The 12935-nt window shown below is 30.4% G+C and overlaps 1 protein-coding gene across 3 annotated transcripts in view; it reads right to left on the bottom strand.

Moving 5' to 3' along the window:
* DACH1 (dachshund family transcription factor 1) overlaps nucleotides 1-12935 on the bottom strand; it is a 394019-nt gene that overhangs the window by 216591 nt on the left and 164493 nt on the right. The window lies entirely within an intron of this gene.

Raw genomic sequence — 12935 nt, 5'->3', positions numbered from 1 at the left:
CTATTTCCTGTTCATTGAGATCTTGATGTGAAAATGGCAAAAATTATAATACTCACTATGACTATAGATACAATACAAACAGGAAATGATAGTAATTATATAATTTTGAATTCATCATATTTGCTTTAAAAATAATTGGGAGATGGCTATAGTATATTTATAAATTACTTATTTACCACATTTTAAAAGTGAAAGAATATGGGCTATTCTGGTACAAATTTCATAGGCGAGCAAGAATTCAGCATTAAAAATCAAAAAGGAAATATATATTAAAAACCGTAATAGTATTTTGTTTTTTTATTTTCAAAATGTTATAAAACAACTTAAAATTAAATATTTGAAATATAGCTTCAACTATTTTGCAAATTATATCAAACAGTATAGTGTTTGATATAGTATGGTGAATGCTATTACTATAATTCTTGGAGACAAAGTGCCTACACTGAATTGCCCTTGCCAATTATTACATTGCTTCCACCATGTAATATCCATTACGCAAATAAAAATAACATAGAGATTTACTATGAATGAGCAATACAGCAAATGAAGGCCACAAGAGTGCATGATTAATAAAAGTTAATAAATTAATTTTCAATTATTTCGAGTAAAATAGTGTGCTTGGGACTTACAGGTAAAATGATTCTATGCTTAACTATTCATAAAATTCAGAAGTAACTCTAATAGCATTAAACATTTGTCAGTCAATTAACACTACATCATTCTGCAAAGTATAATGTAAAAATATTAAATAGGCCATTGCATAAACACTCAATGTAATGATAAGTTGGAATTAAAGTTCAAACATAATGATTTATTAAGAAATTAAGCATGGTTCTGAATTCTGAAAACTATAATTTTTAACTTCTTTTTCACTATCCTTTTCTTACCCCTGTATTAAATAGTCCTCAAATCATGAGGCTGAACATCTTGACTCTTAAAAATATAACTGTTTTAGAATAATCCCTTCAACCAGCATTAAAAAGAGGAATACAATATTATCAAGAAAATATCATAAGGTAAGCCAGTGACTAGAATACCTACAAGAATTTAACTTTTCTGTTCAATATGTGAAGTTGTGCTGCAAAGTTTTACATTAAGCACATTAGTGATAATTTGAAATTTTCTATTAGAATTTGATCCTATCCTGAAGAGAAATCTTTATTTCCATTCTTCTCAAAGTACGACTGTTTCGAAAAAGATTAATGGATTCCTCGGAAATAGCACCAATGGTATAATGAAAACAGGATTTATAATTGTTCACCCCTGAGCAATGCCCAGTTGTGCCTTTGCTTCAATTCAAACAAGTTATTTAAATTTCATATGTCAATATATTCATCTGTACAATAGGATGAATAATACCTCCTTCATAGTTGTCATGTGAAATAAATTATGTATTAGCTATTTGCTAAGTTCCTACAATGTGGTGGTTAATAAATGTTTGCACTATCCCGTTTTTAACCAATTTATTATTATCATCATTATTCTTTTAACAATGTTTTAAACAGAGACAGTTCTAGCAACTGAAGATAAAGTAGTGAAAAATATGTACAGATTAATGACAAATATAAAAGTAATTAACTTAAGTGTTCATAGATCTGATAGGCTGTTTTGTTTCTATCAATTATACAGTATATACATAGATGAAGTCTTAGTAAATAGACACCAAAAGTGTAAGAATATCTATAAAAAGGATGTGTATTTTGAAGCAGATATTAAATATTTTAATTTGCAAAAATATTATTTTTGTATGGCCATAGTTCTACAAAACCACATGATAAAGATTGTAAATTTGAATAAGCTATTTAAAATTTTTTTAAAGTTCCCTTTAAGTGTACCCATTGGGCTTCCAATATGTTACTGAAGAAATGCTAAATTATTGAGGAGATAAGAAATCAGTTCAAAGTATATTGATCATTAATGAAAAGTAGACATAAGATATAGTAAAAGAACAAAGAACCCAGTATGCTAGTAGATGTGCCATTTTAGGAGAAAAATTAAGTGAGATTAAGTAAAAACTGAGGTAGCTGCTGAGGGGCAAAGTCTACCTATGGACTTTTATCATATAAGATAGGAACAAAAAATATTTACTCATAAAAGACTATAAAAAAGGTATTTACACAATATTTTATAAAGAGAAACTGGAGAAAACTTAGGCAGCACACAATTCTTTCTGTAACTGAAATCTTACTTTATATCACTCTGAGTTTACAGATAAAAGTAACATGAACAGATACCAGTAGCCTTGTTTAATTACAATCCTGAAATTTAAGACTTAATGTGGTAGTAACCCCAGATGCAATATTCCTTGAATTTAGGCCAAGAACAACAGCAATCTAGGCAAAATTGGCTGAATGGGCAACTGACACATTCAAGGAAAAATAAAGATTACTGTTGAGAAGATGGGGGTAGTATGCTAATGGGATTCCTGAGGCTGACCATTTTTATGATCAATTAAAATATATCAAAAGAAGCAACCTCCCCCTTTTATTAAAATAACAATATTGCATTGGTGAAAAAGTGCATATTTCTAAAATGTCTGCATTCCAATAGTGCCCTCTCATTGATACATATAGTATTTTATATAGATGATTGATGTGGAGCTCACTATAATTTCAAAAATTCATAGAATATTATTATGTCATGAATTCATGCCGAGAAAGCAATTGCCATTATAAATCAAAAAGACAACTCATATGGACAGGTCATATGGTAACGGGTTCTCCTTGGAATGGTATCCTTAAATTTAATTTATTCAATAAGTAACTTAAAGGTTAGGTATGATGAGATGAATCTCATGCTCAAGTAACTTCAAAATAGCATTATACTGTATTATTAAGAGATTAATTTTCTTGGAATTTAGAGATACTTGCATTTATATTCATTTAAATCAACATAGTTCAATGTAATTCTACTTAAACATTTTCTCCCTAATATAATTCCTAGAGGGATTTTATTAAGCAATATAAGATAATAGAGAATACAAAGGGCATTTTACTGCTTTAATAGATGAATAAGGTATCCAAATAGAAGGACAGGTTTTGAAAACCTTTACAACATTACATTTCACATTTAGAAAATAAATGTTTTCATAAGAAAAAGAAGTGCTCAAAAAATTGACTTCTGAGGAATAATGCTTTAATAGAGGAATTAAACACTTTATTGACTTTAGTATTGAATATTTTATACATTTAAAGAAAATCTTGATAATACAGCATTACATTTCTAATTCTAATCCACAATAATAACCTATATTTGCATAACCCTTTCAAATAAACAAAGTGTTAACATTCCTTTTAATCTTTGTAACTCAATATTCTATTTCCTTAAGTCAAATCCTCACATCCCAGGAAGCAAGCTCAGAAAATTAGAAAATATATATTTAGAAAAACAGTCTCTCCATAATAATTGCATTTCTTAAATGAAAACTAAAGGGAATACATTTTATCTGAATAGAATGATACTCTACCAATGGATGTGATATAAAACACATCTCAGTAAATTAATTATGAATCATACAATTCTCTATATGATGATCAAAAAGTAATCATTGACAAGAAAAGAGGATTGTATCAGGAGAAAAATATTTTATTTGAGCTAATGGCAAGATGCAAAAACCAATTTAAAAGAAATAAGGAGGTGATTACAACCTGATGCCATAAGTATGGGAAGAACCCATTATTTCCAGAACTGATGTGCTCAAACAGAGAGATAATAACTTTATTCTCTTTGGAACATGGCAAAAAATCTGCTTTGAAAATTATCCTAATAAAACTCAAAATCAGATACCTTGCTATGTAACACTTTGCAAAATGCTTTTGGATTCATTAGCTCATTTCGTTCTTCGCATATTCCTATCAAGCAGGCAATAAGGCAGATGTTAAGAAGGATGATAAATGAGGAAGTTATTTCAGAAGGTAACTTGATGCAGGAAAGTATAAAGAGAAATCAGAAAACTTGAATTGACTAGTAAATAATAGTGAAACTTTGGACAAGACTCTTCCCTAAAATGATGTTTTAGATATCAGTAGTCATCTGCGATGACTGAACAAGTGAGTCCAAATACTAATACTCAGGTTACTTAGCTAGTAACTGATCAGGAAAAAGCACAAAAGCCAGGCCTTTCACTTCCATGATAGTAGCTACGTCACAATATCATTCTGTTTGAAAAATAGTGTCCTTTAAAGAGATGAGTCATGACTTACTCATTGTATTCTAAAATTAACATAAAACTATGAAGATCTTTGCTAGGAATTGCATTTGTGTAACTTTCATTAAAATATGAAATAGCACAAAGATTTTCAAATAGTTGAGTCTACTGTGTATATTTTAGCCATATATCAACAGTGAATATAATAAAAAGCTCTCACGTTAATTATACTGACTACTTCCTTAATGAAGTGCAAAAGTGTTTGTGTAATCTGATTCAATTTATTGAATTAGGTTACACCTTTATCATTTTGAAAACAGCTTCATTGTTTACAATATGTCAATTCATTTTCAACAATTAAATAGCTTAGCATACAGATATAATCAATTGAAAGCAATCTCCATTTTTAAGGCTTAGTTTCATTTGTAATGTGCATATTTCCTGAAAGCAATATATGACAGATTGAACATGTATTATAATGATAGAAGTAACATTTCATATCCAAAAAAGTTTATTTTCCCCACAAATACAAGTTTGTAAAATGAATTGAGTGACATTATGGTCTTGAAAAGTAAACACGTAGTAACCAAAACGTAGTGCTAACTCCCTCTACTAGGAGTATCTATTGAGTACATATAAATAACTTGCTAAACGAAACCATTTTATGCGAAAGCTATACTTTTAAAGATACTATCAATTTTATTTTTAAATCAAATGGAGTTGGTTTGAACACAGATAGCCAGTAGTAATAATCAATAGCACAGAAATCAGTCCGTTTAATTAATGATTTACCTTAGTTTAGTTTCATTGTTCCCAAAACTTTCTTATAAATTATGTCATTTGACATTCGTGACAATTTAAAAATAATTTTGATATTTAAAAAATTTTTATGGTGAAGAAAATAATGGATGAAAACGTTCAAATGGCTCATTTCTACGTTTCAGAATGGTGTGAGTGAAAGATTCCTATGACTTTCAGGGATTAACCCCTCTTTTGAAACTTTATTTCTTAAATTGGAAAGTCAAATCAATGTAATTTATAGTAAAGTTCCAGTTCTTTCATTTAAATCCCTTTAGGGTGTATGTTGTTCTGTCATTACTTCTGATGATTATCAGTTTAAACAGTGATGTTTTCCCCACTCCTAGCTCCAAATCCTATCACAGCTATAAGTGTTCCTTTTTGTTTCTTTATATTATATATTATTTATATTATAAGTATATTATTTATATTATAGGTGTTCCTTTATATTAGGTGCCATTTGCTCCTATTAACTTTGCTGCTATGAACCCCAAGTACTCAGGAAGGAGAAGGGAAGTGAGGTGGTGATGGAAGGGCCTTAAAAATTTCTTACAAATGAAAAAAAAAAAGGGGTTATCTTACTATGTTACATTTTTACCCATTAGACAAATATTCCATGAATGAAAAACAGGGTAGCGAGAAAGAGGATTATTGCTTAAAAGTATGAAGTATGTTTCTCAAAATTAATTTTTAAAAACTGGCCAAAACAACATGAATTTATACTCCCCCCCACAAAACAACCATGAACAATATATAATGAAACCTTGAAAAATAGACAGTTTTACCTAGAAAGTTCCCTGTTGAGTATGGGAGAAAAAAACTCCAGGTAAAGTAAAATAAAAGCATCAGAATTTATAATTAGAAGGGAACACATGGTACTATCCAGTCTGCTTCTCTCTTAATATAAGTTTCAAATTTACCTAAGAATAGTGATTATTAAGAAGGGAAAAGATGGCTGATAGGAAGGGAGAGATTTTTTTTTTTTAAAAAAAACTGTTTTATACCATATATACTCTTTTCTATAAAAATAAACATAAAAATTATGGCAAAAAACTTTTCACCCAAAATCTATAAAAATAAGTTAAATATAAAATTCTAGCAAACAACTTTTCACCCCAGTTTCCTCTTAAACATTCTCATCAGAAGGAATGATTCAGATGTTATTGGTATACATTCTACTCTTAGAGCCATTCTCCCTTAAACAAGACCCTTTTCTGGTGGTGGTTTTTTGGTTTGGTTCTGGTGCTGGGAATGAACCCAGGGCCTTGCACATGCTGAGTAGGTGCTCCTACTTGAGTTACCTCCCCCAATCTAAGGCATAGTATATGAGTGTATGCTATCATCAGTTTCAGAATTCTTGTAACACTTCAGACTAAACATCATCATTTCCAAATCCACATCATCTAAATTGTTCCTTAATACTCACCAGTTTGTCAATGTCCTACTAAAAAATGCGTTGCCATGACTAGATATAAAAATGTAGATGCCATCTGAAGTACAGTATTAAAATAGTATTTATATTCCTATTGATTAAATTTAGGTTTATATTAGCATTTCCCAAAGTTCTACCACAGTATTGGTTTATATGATTACAGATCCAAGTGAAATGCTTCAATGTTTTTCATGCAGAATGTTTTCAAATCAGTTCTTAAGTTCATTCACAAATAGGCAATGAATGTTTTAGGACATTAATGCAAAGTTTTATTATATTATGGTCCTTTGCCTTTTGCCTTTTCTCTAGAAATTTTGTTTCTCTCAATCTTTTCAATTATCAATCTACTTCTTTGCAAAAGACAAGACAGACTAAAGTTGCCAAACTGATCCTTAAGAAGTATGCAGAGAGTAAAAAAACTGTTCCAATGTGGTATGGTTAATTCTTATAAAAATAAGCTTAAAGCACAATCTTAAGGGAAGGAGTTGAAGATCCAGAATTAGTCTTAGAGCAGCAAATAAACAAATATTCTTTATCTTGTTTTGTATAACTTTTGTTTTACAATATTTTTAGGCATTTTAAAAATGTATCTATAGCAATATTGCCTGAATGAAAAATATTTGCATTTCTCACTTCTCTGTTAGGGAGAGAACTGAGATAATAATAGCACCTCCTATTGGTGGAAAAAATTTCAGGGTGCCATAAAAGACAATATTCAAAAGACTGAGTAACCAAGGATTAGAGCACTGCTTAAGAATCTCACAAAAGAAGTGGATAATCTACAAAGTTCCAGCCAATGTAATATCCACTATCATAATCAAAAGTTGACTCTGAAAATTTGATTTGCTTTTCTAATGTAAACAAACTTCTCTTGTCAAAGAAGCTATCACATTACCAAAAGGAAGCAAACAATACCTTGCAATTAGTCAATTAGAGACATTAGCAACTTCATTACTGCAAATCTACTGAGAGAAAGTGTAAGCAAATTATAATTTTTAGTGCAGTCCAGCGTAGGCATATGAGATTACAGAATTCAACAGAAATTTGGAAGAAAGAAATAAATTAGGGAAGAAAGGACTGTAATTTTCTTCTAAATTAAGTAGATGAGAGGCCTGTCCAGAAGTCTAGTAATATGTGGTTATTTAATTAAATCTAAAAATAACAGATCTTTGCTCTAAGAGCTTAGGAAAAAGGATTTTTATGAATTTCTATGCTAGTAACAGAGCTAGGGCATATTGTGGATTTGGCTGTAGTACTTGTAGTACTTTCACTAGACATTTATTAGCCATAGTCATTGAATAAATATTTATTTGGGGTATCCACTCCACGTCAGGCAATATTCTAAGCACTGTGATATCACAGTGAACAAAACTGACCAAAAACCTCACAGAGGCTACATTGTGTACATATCCACAACAACACATTTGGACCTCTCCGGATACCTGATTCCTAAGGACTTGCTGAGTGGTGGAAGGCTGATAAATGTCCTTGAAATTATGTTCCACATCCTAATCTAGGGAACCTGGGAATGCCACTTAAGATGAATAAAGGGATTTTTTGTTTTGTTTTGTTTTGTTTTTACAAATCTGATTATGTGACAATCTTGAGATGGAGGGATTATCCTGTATTAGCCAACATACCCTAAATAGAATCACAAGTATCCTTACAAAAGAGAGGCAGAGAGAGATTTTAGATGAACACATACACAAGAAAAGAAGGCAAGGACCCCAGAAACAGAAATTGGAGCAAGGGGGTCATATACTGAGCAATGCCAGCAGTCACCAAAACTCAAACAGCCAAGGAATGGATTCTCCCTTCCAGCCTTCAGACTGGGTGTGGCCTATGGACACCATGATTTCTGCCCAATGGTACCAGTTTAGGACTTCTGGCCTCTAAAACGATAAGAAAATAATTTCTGTTGATCTGCTACCAACCTGTGGTAATTTGTTAGAGCAGCTATAGGAAAATAACAGAGTTCCAAAACAAGTTTTAAAATTTAATAAGATGAATGATGAAGTCTGATGTTTAGGCTGGCTTTCCATAAAGGAAGAAAAAAAATATATATATATATATATATTTTTATTTTATCTTCAAGAAATACTAAAGGGCAGTATGTATTATATAGGTGATGGATTAAAAGGTGCTATTCTCAAAGCATCTGCTGATAATAACCTCACAAATATTCCCCATATATAAATGTAAAAACCACATTTATAACATACCATATTAACATAATGGTTTAAACAGTTTACATCGTAGTCACTCTTTGAGTGAGGTATTCAGTAGATTATGTTTAATTTATTAGTGAAGATGATCAATCCATTTGTGGCCATTTTACTTGTACATCTTTCTGTTACTTACTTGTGAGTCCTTACTTGTGAGTCCCCCCATGGAATACATTTATTATAATACATTTATCAAGATACAAGGCACAGTTCCAAACTATGAATTTTCTCCTGAGAAGGTAGAATGATTAAAGCATTGAAAATATTACAAATGCTGGTATTATGAAGGATAGCTTGGACGTTGTTGTTGTTAACTAAAATTTAGCTGGAAAAATAAAGAATATAATCTTTGAAAATACATTTTTGTATCAACAATCCATACACAAATACATTCCTTGAATTTTTTTTAAAATAAGAATGTTTCAATGGGATTAACTCTAGATTAATATTTTCCTGGTCCTGTATTTTTCCAAAATGATCAATTTGCAAGGTACAAAGTCTTACCTCTTAGGTATAGTGTATGTGTGTACACAATGACTTTCTTTCCTCTGAATGCATATTGGTTATGTGTCTACAAAGTAACTGTGAGAGAAAGATATGCCCAAGAAGCAAAACTATAATTCACTCATTCATTTGATAGAGTATTTGAAATAAATAGCTATTGGATAACTTTTAATGTCAAATCCAAGTATTTGACTCAGTAGGTAACTTCTTAATACTGATAGGAAAATTGTATTTCAAAACCAGGTTGTATTCTGACCTAAAGATAAAAACAGAAGTTGCCAAAACACTATCCAAATTGCACTGCTGGCACAAGAAGGAAGTGTTTATGAATTCCTAAATACCCTTTCCTTAATTGTAAATAGACATGATTCTATAAAAAGCAAGAATGTTATTGGAATTCTGTTTAAAAAGAAATTTATTCAATCAGTGTTTATTATCAAGAATGATATAAGACAAGTGCTCAGTCAAATAAGTGTGACGACCACTACAGGAAGTAGGGCCTTACAAGACTCTACAAAGAAGATTCTTTTTTTTCTTTTCATTACTTCAACTTGTGGTTGCCATGGCATCTAGTGACAATCATAACTTTCTGAAATTACCATCTGCCCACAACCACATCTAAGGTTACACACGGTCTACTTAAGCAAACAAAAAAAACAAAAACTCCATAAGTAACTTCACAATTCTTTTACTTTGTTCTGTTTGCTTTTTGCCTTCTTTATTATAAATATCTAAATATATAATTTTAAGACAGGACTTTTAAAAAAATATAATGATAGCCTCTTTCCTGAGAAAAGAAACATTTCCAGGAATGTAAGCAATTCCAATGTTCAACTTCTGAAAATAAAAAAAATAAATAAAAAATATGGGCATAGCATATTGGTTAAAAATAATAACCAATATTATTAATATATTAAACATATATATTAAATATATATGTTTAATATATTTAAATATATATTTAATATATATAAAATATAAAGATATATATTTAATATATTTAATATATATAAATATATATTTAATATATATTTTACTATATATTAAAAATAATAACCACCATCCAGGAATAAATAAATGGATGTTTGTAAACTTGCAAAATTAAATAATTTTCTGTTCACAGAACAAAATTAAGCAACTTCAAAGGTAAATTTACAACATTTTATTCTTTTAAATTGCTATTACCATGAGAAGTAATGAACATGCAAGTCAATGTTCATGAAGTATGCTACAATTGAATTCTGGAATTTGAAATCTGGGGGGATTTTGTTTGCATCTTCCTTTTAATCTTGATGTTTACATTAGTTCTCTTTGATTGTTTGTCAGTTTAGAAACATGAATCCAAGTGTTTTATTTATTTATGGTGCTGAAGATGGAAAACAGGGCCTCAGGCATGCTAGGTAAGACCTCCACCACTAAGCTAAAAACCCCATTCCTGAAATCTACATCTCTAAAGATAAGAAATACTGCAATCTCTTAGAAAAGAAAATTCCCTCTCTTCCCCTCACCCCAGGGCGTCATGCATGCTAGGCAAATACTCTACTGGACTAAATCCCCAACTCTGGAAACAATTATTAAAGATTCAAACTCATAGTTTAAAAAAACTTGTATATACATTATCAAACCAGTTTTGCTTAATATCAAGAATAGAGAAATATAGCATTATCAATATTATTTATTTTTTTAAATAACACACTTCACCTTTCTCAGGGAAAAAAAGAAAATGCATCATTTTTTTAAGGGGAAGTAGCAAATATAAAGTCCCAGAATATGAAAGCCTATATATTCATATTGAATACCATTTCCTCATACAAAAAATAGTTCCTGGGAGAAAGGTGTTAGGTATGGATGATAAGGCTCAAATGTAGCCATCATAACCTATGCACGAATACATAATGCCTTCCATGTTCTCATCTCCATTAAGCTCTAGATTTTAAATTCAAACTGTACTCCCAGATCATTAGATTGCCAGTTAATAAAATAGTATGTTTCCTTGTATATGGAGTCATTACTCTGTATTTCCCAAAATCTAAACTGCTCCATAGTCTAGAAAATTTTTATGTAAAAAGAGAAATTATATTGAATATATTATGATAATACCATTCAAGTGCAACAGTCACACTCTAGCAACCTTACCTCTTTGGATCACGTTCTCAAAGATGAAAGTGAGTGAATCAGGGAGTAGTGAGTTCACACTCCCAAAGCCATTCACTGGGCTCTACAGAGCACTGAACTCTCCGAGATCCCCTTTCCAACCCAGCCTGCTCTCCTCATGAGCCTCCATTTCCTCATTTCTTTCCCAGAATATGACTGCTTAAGGTCTCTTTCAATGTAATGCTTGATAAGCTTGACAGCAGTCCTGTTTTTGGAGGTTCACAACACATTAGAAAGGACAAAGATACAAAAACCTGTCTGAGAAGAATAGCAGAGCAACTGGAATACATAAAATGACCCTGCTTCTAAAATTATGGAGCAACAACGAGTCAAGCTGAAACTATGTTCAGTGGACAAAGTCGTAACATATTTTAGGAAGACGTTTTTTCAAAAGTAATTTAATATTATGTTTGGAGCACTTTAACATATGAACTTCATTTATTAGAGATACTTTATGGTGTTAATCGTGTGAGGTATTGGTACATTTAGATTTTGAAGGTATCATTTTATTTCATTATTGCTTTGGTACTAAAGTATTTATTATCTTCACCTTGAAAGATTAAATATTGGAAGACAATTTGGAACAAGATCTTTCCTATTTTCTTATGAATGTACAATATATTTTCACCTTAGGAGAACTGTGATGAAATAAATTTTGAGAGTCAATGTAGCTTACCAAATACAGAAAAATGATTATAAAACCAGCATTAAAAAACCCAAAATAGTTCATGTAAAGTTAATTATATAAAAAACTCAGGTCTTTCTTCTTTCACACTTGAGTCTTTCCACTATAAAATATATGAAAGGTTAACTAGTACAAAAGATTTTTCTATGTAGTACCAAAAATCTAAATTCTCTAATGAGGAAATTTTATTATTCAATCAACTATAAAATTAACTATAAAGCTAAATAATCTGCTTCTGAATCCTTTTCCAAATCCCAAATTAGAAATTAGAAATTAGAAATGTCAGATCCCAATTAGAAATTAGAATTTCAAGCAGTAGGATTTGGTTACTAGAGAAACATGCCTAACTAAATAGAAATGGTGACAACTGCTTTGTAATGGGAAAATTTCCAACTATTGACTTCTTTATCACATCTCAATTTTTCATCCACAAAATTAGCACAAAAAAGTCAAATCTCTATGGGAATTTCAGTTGTTTGCTGTTACGAAGCTTTGGTGCATTGATGAAAAAAGTATTAAATATATAAAATGAACAAAGAGCTTAAAACTCAACTCAGCTGATGTCTGATAAATATCCATGAAGGTGAATGAAATTTTCAGATTTGTGACAAAAGTAAAGGTACATTAGAGATAGTTATTGACTTCAAGGGACTTTGACCCAAATATGGAAATTTGAAATCAGATAACCCAAGGTTATATTAAACCACAAGGGAAAAAAAAAAATGCTACAAGGAAAAGAAAAATATTGATAGAAGAAATCAGAAACAAAAGGAAATCTTTTCTTTTTGTCTTTCCAGATTTGTATTTATATAGATTGTGTTACATGACATTTAGATGTCTCTCTTCCTATTAAACTTCCATGACTCCAAGAATTAATATAAATATTATATGTGATATAACAATATCATTATTTTAATTTCCTCATGAATGTGGCTAATTTCCTGATGAAAATTGCAAGTGGGCAAATGTATAAGTAAACAAAAGAATTAA

The sequence above is a fragment of the Sciurus vulgaris genome, assembly GCF_902686455.1.
Source record: "Sciurus vulgaris genome assembly, chromosome: 4".
NCBI lineage: Eukaryota > Metazoa > Chordata > Mammalia > Rodentia > Sciuridae > Sciurus > Sciurus vulgaris.
Note: the sequence above shows the minus strand (reverse complement) of the source record. Positions and strands in the feature narration are given on the sequence as shown.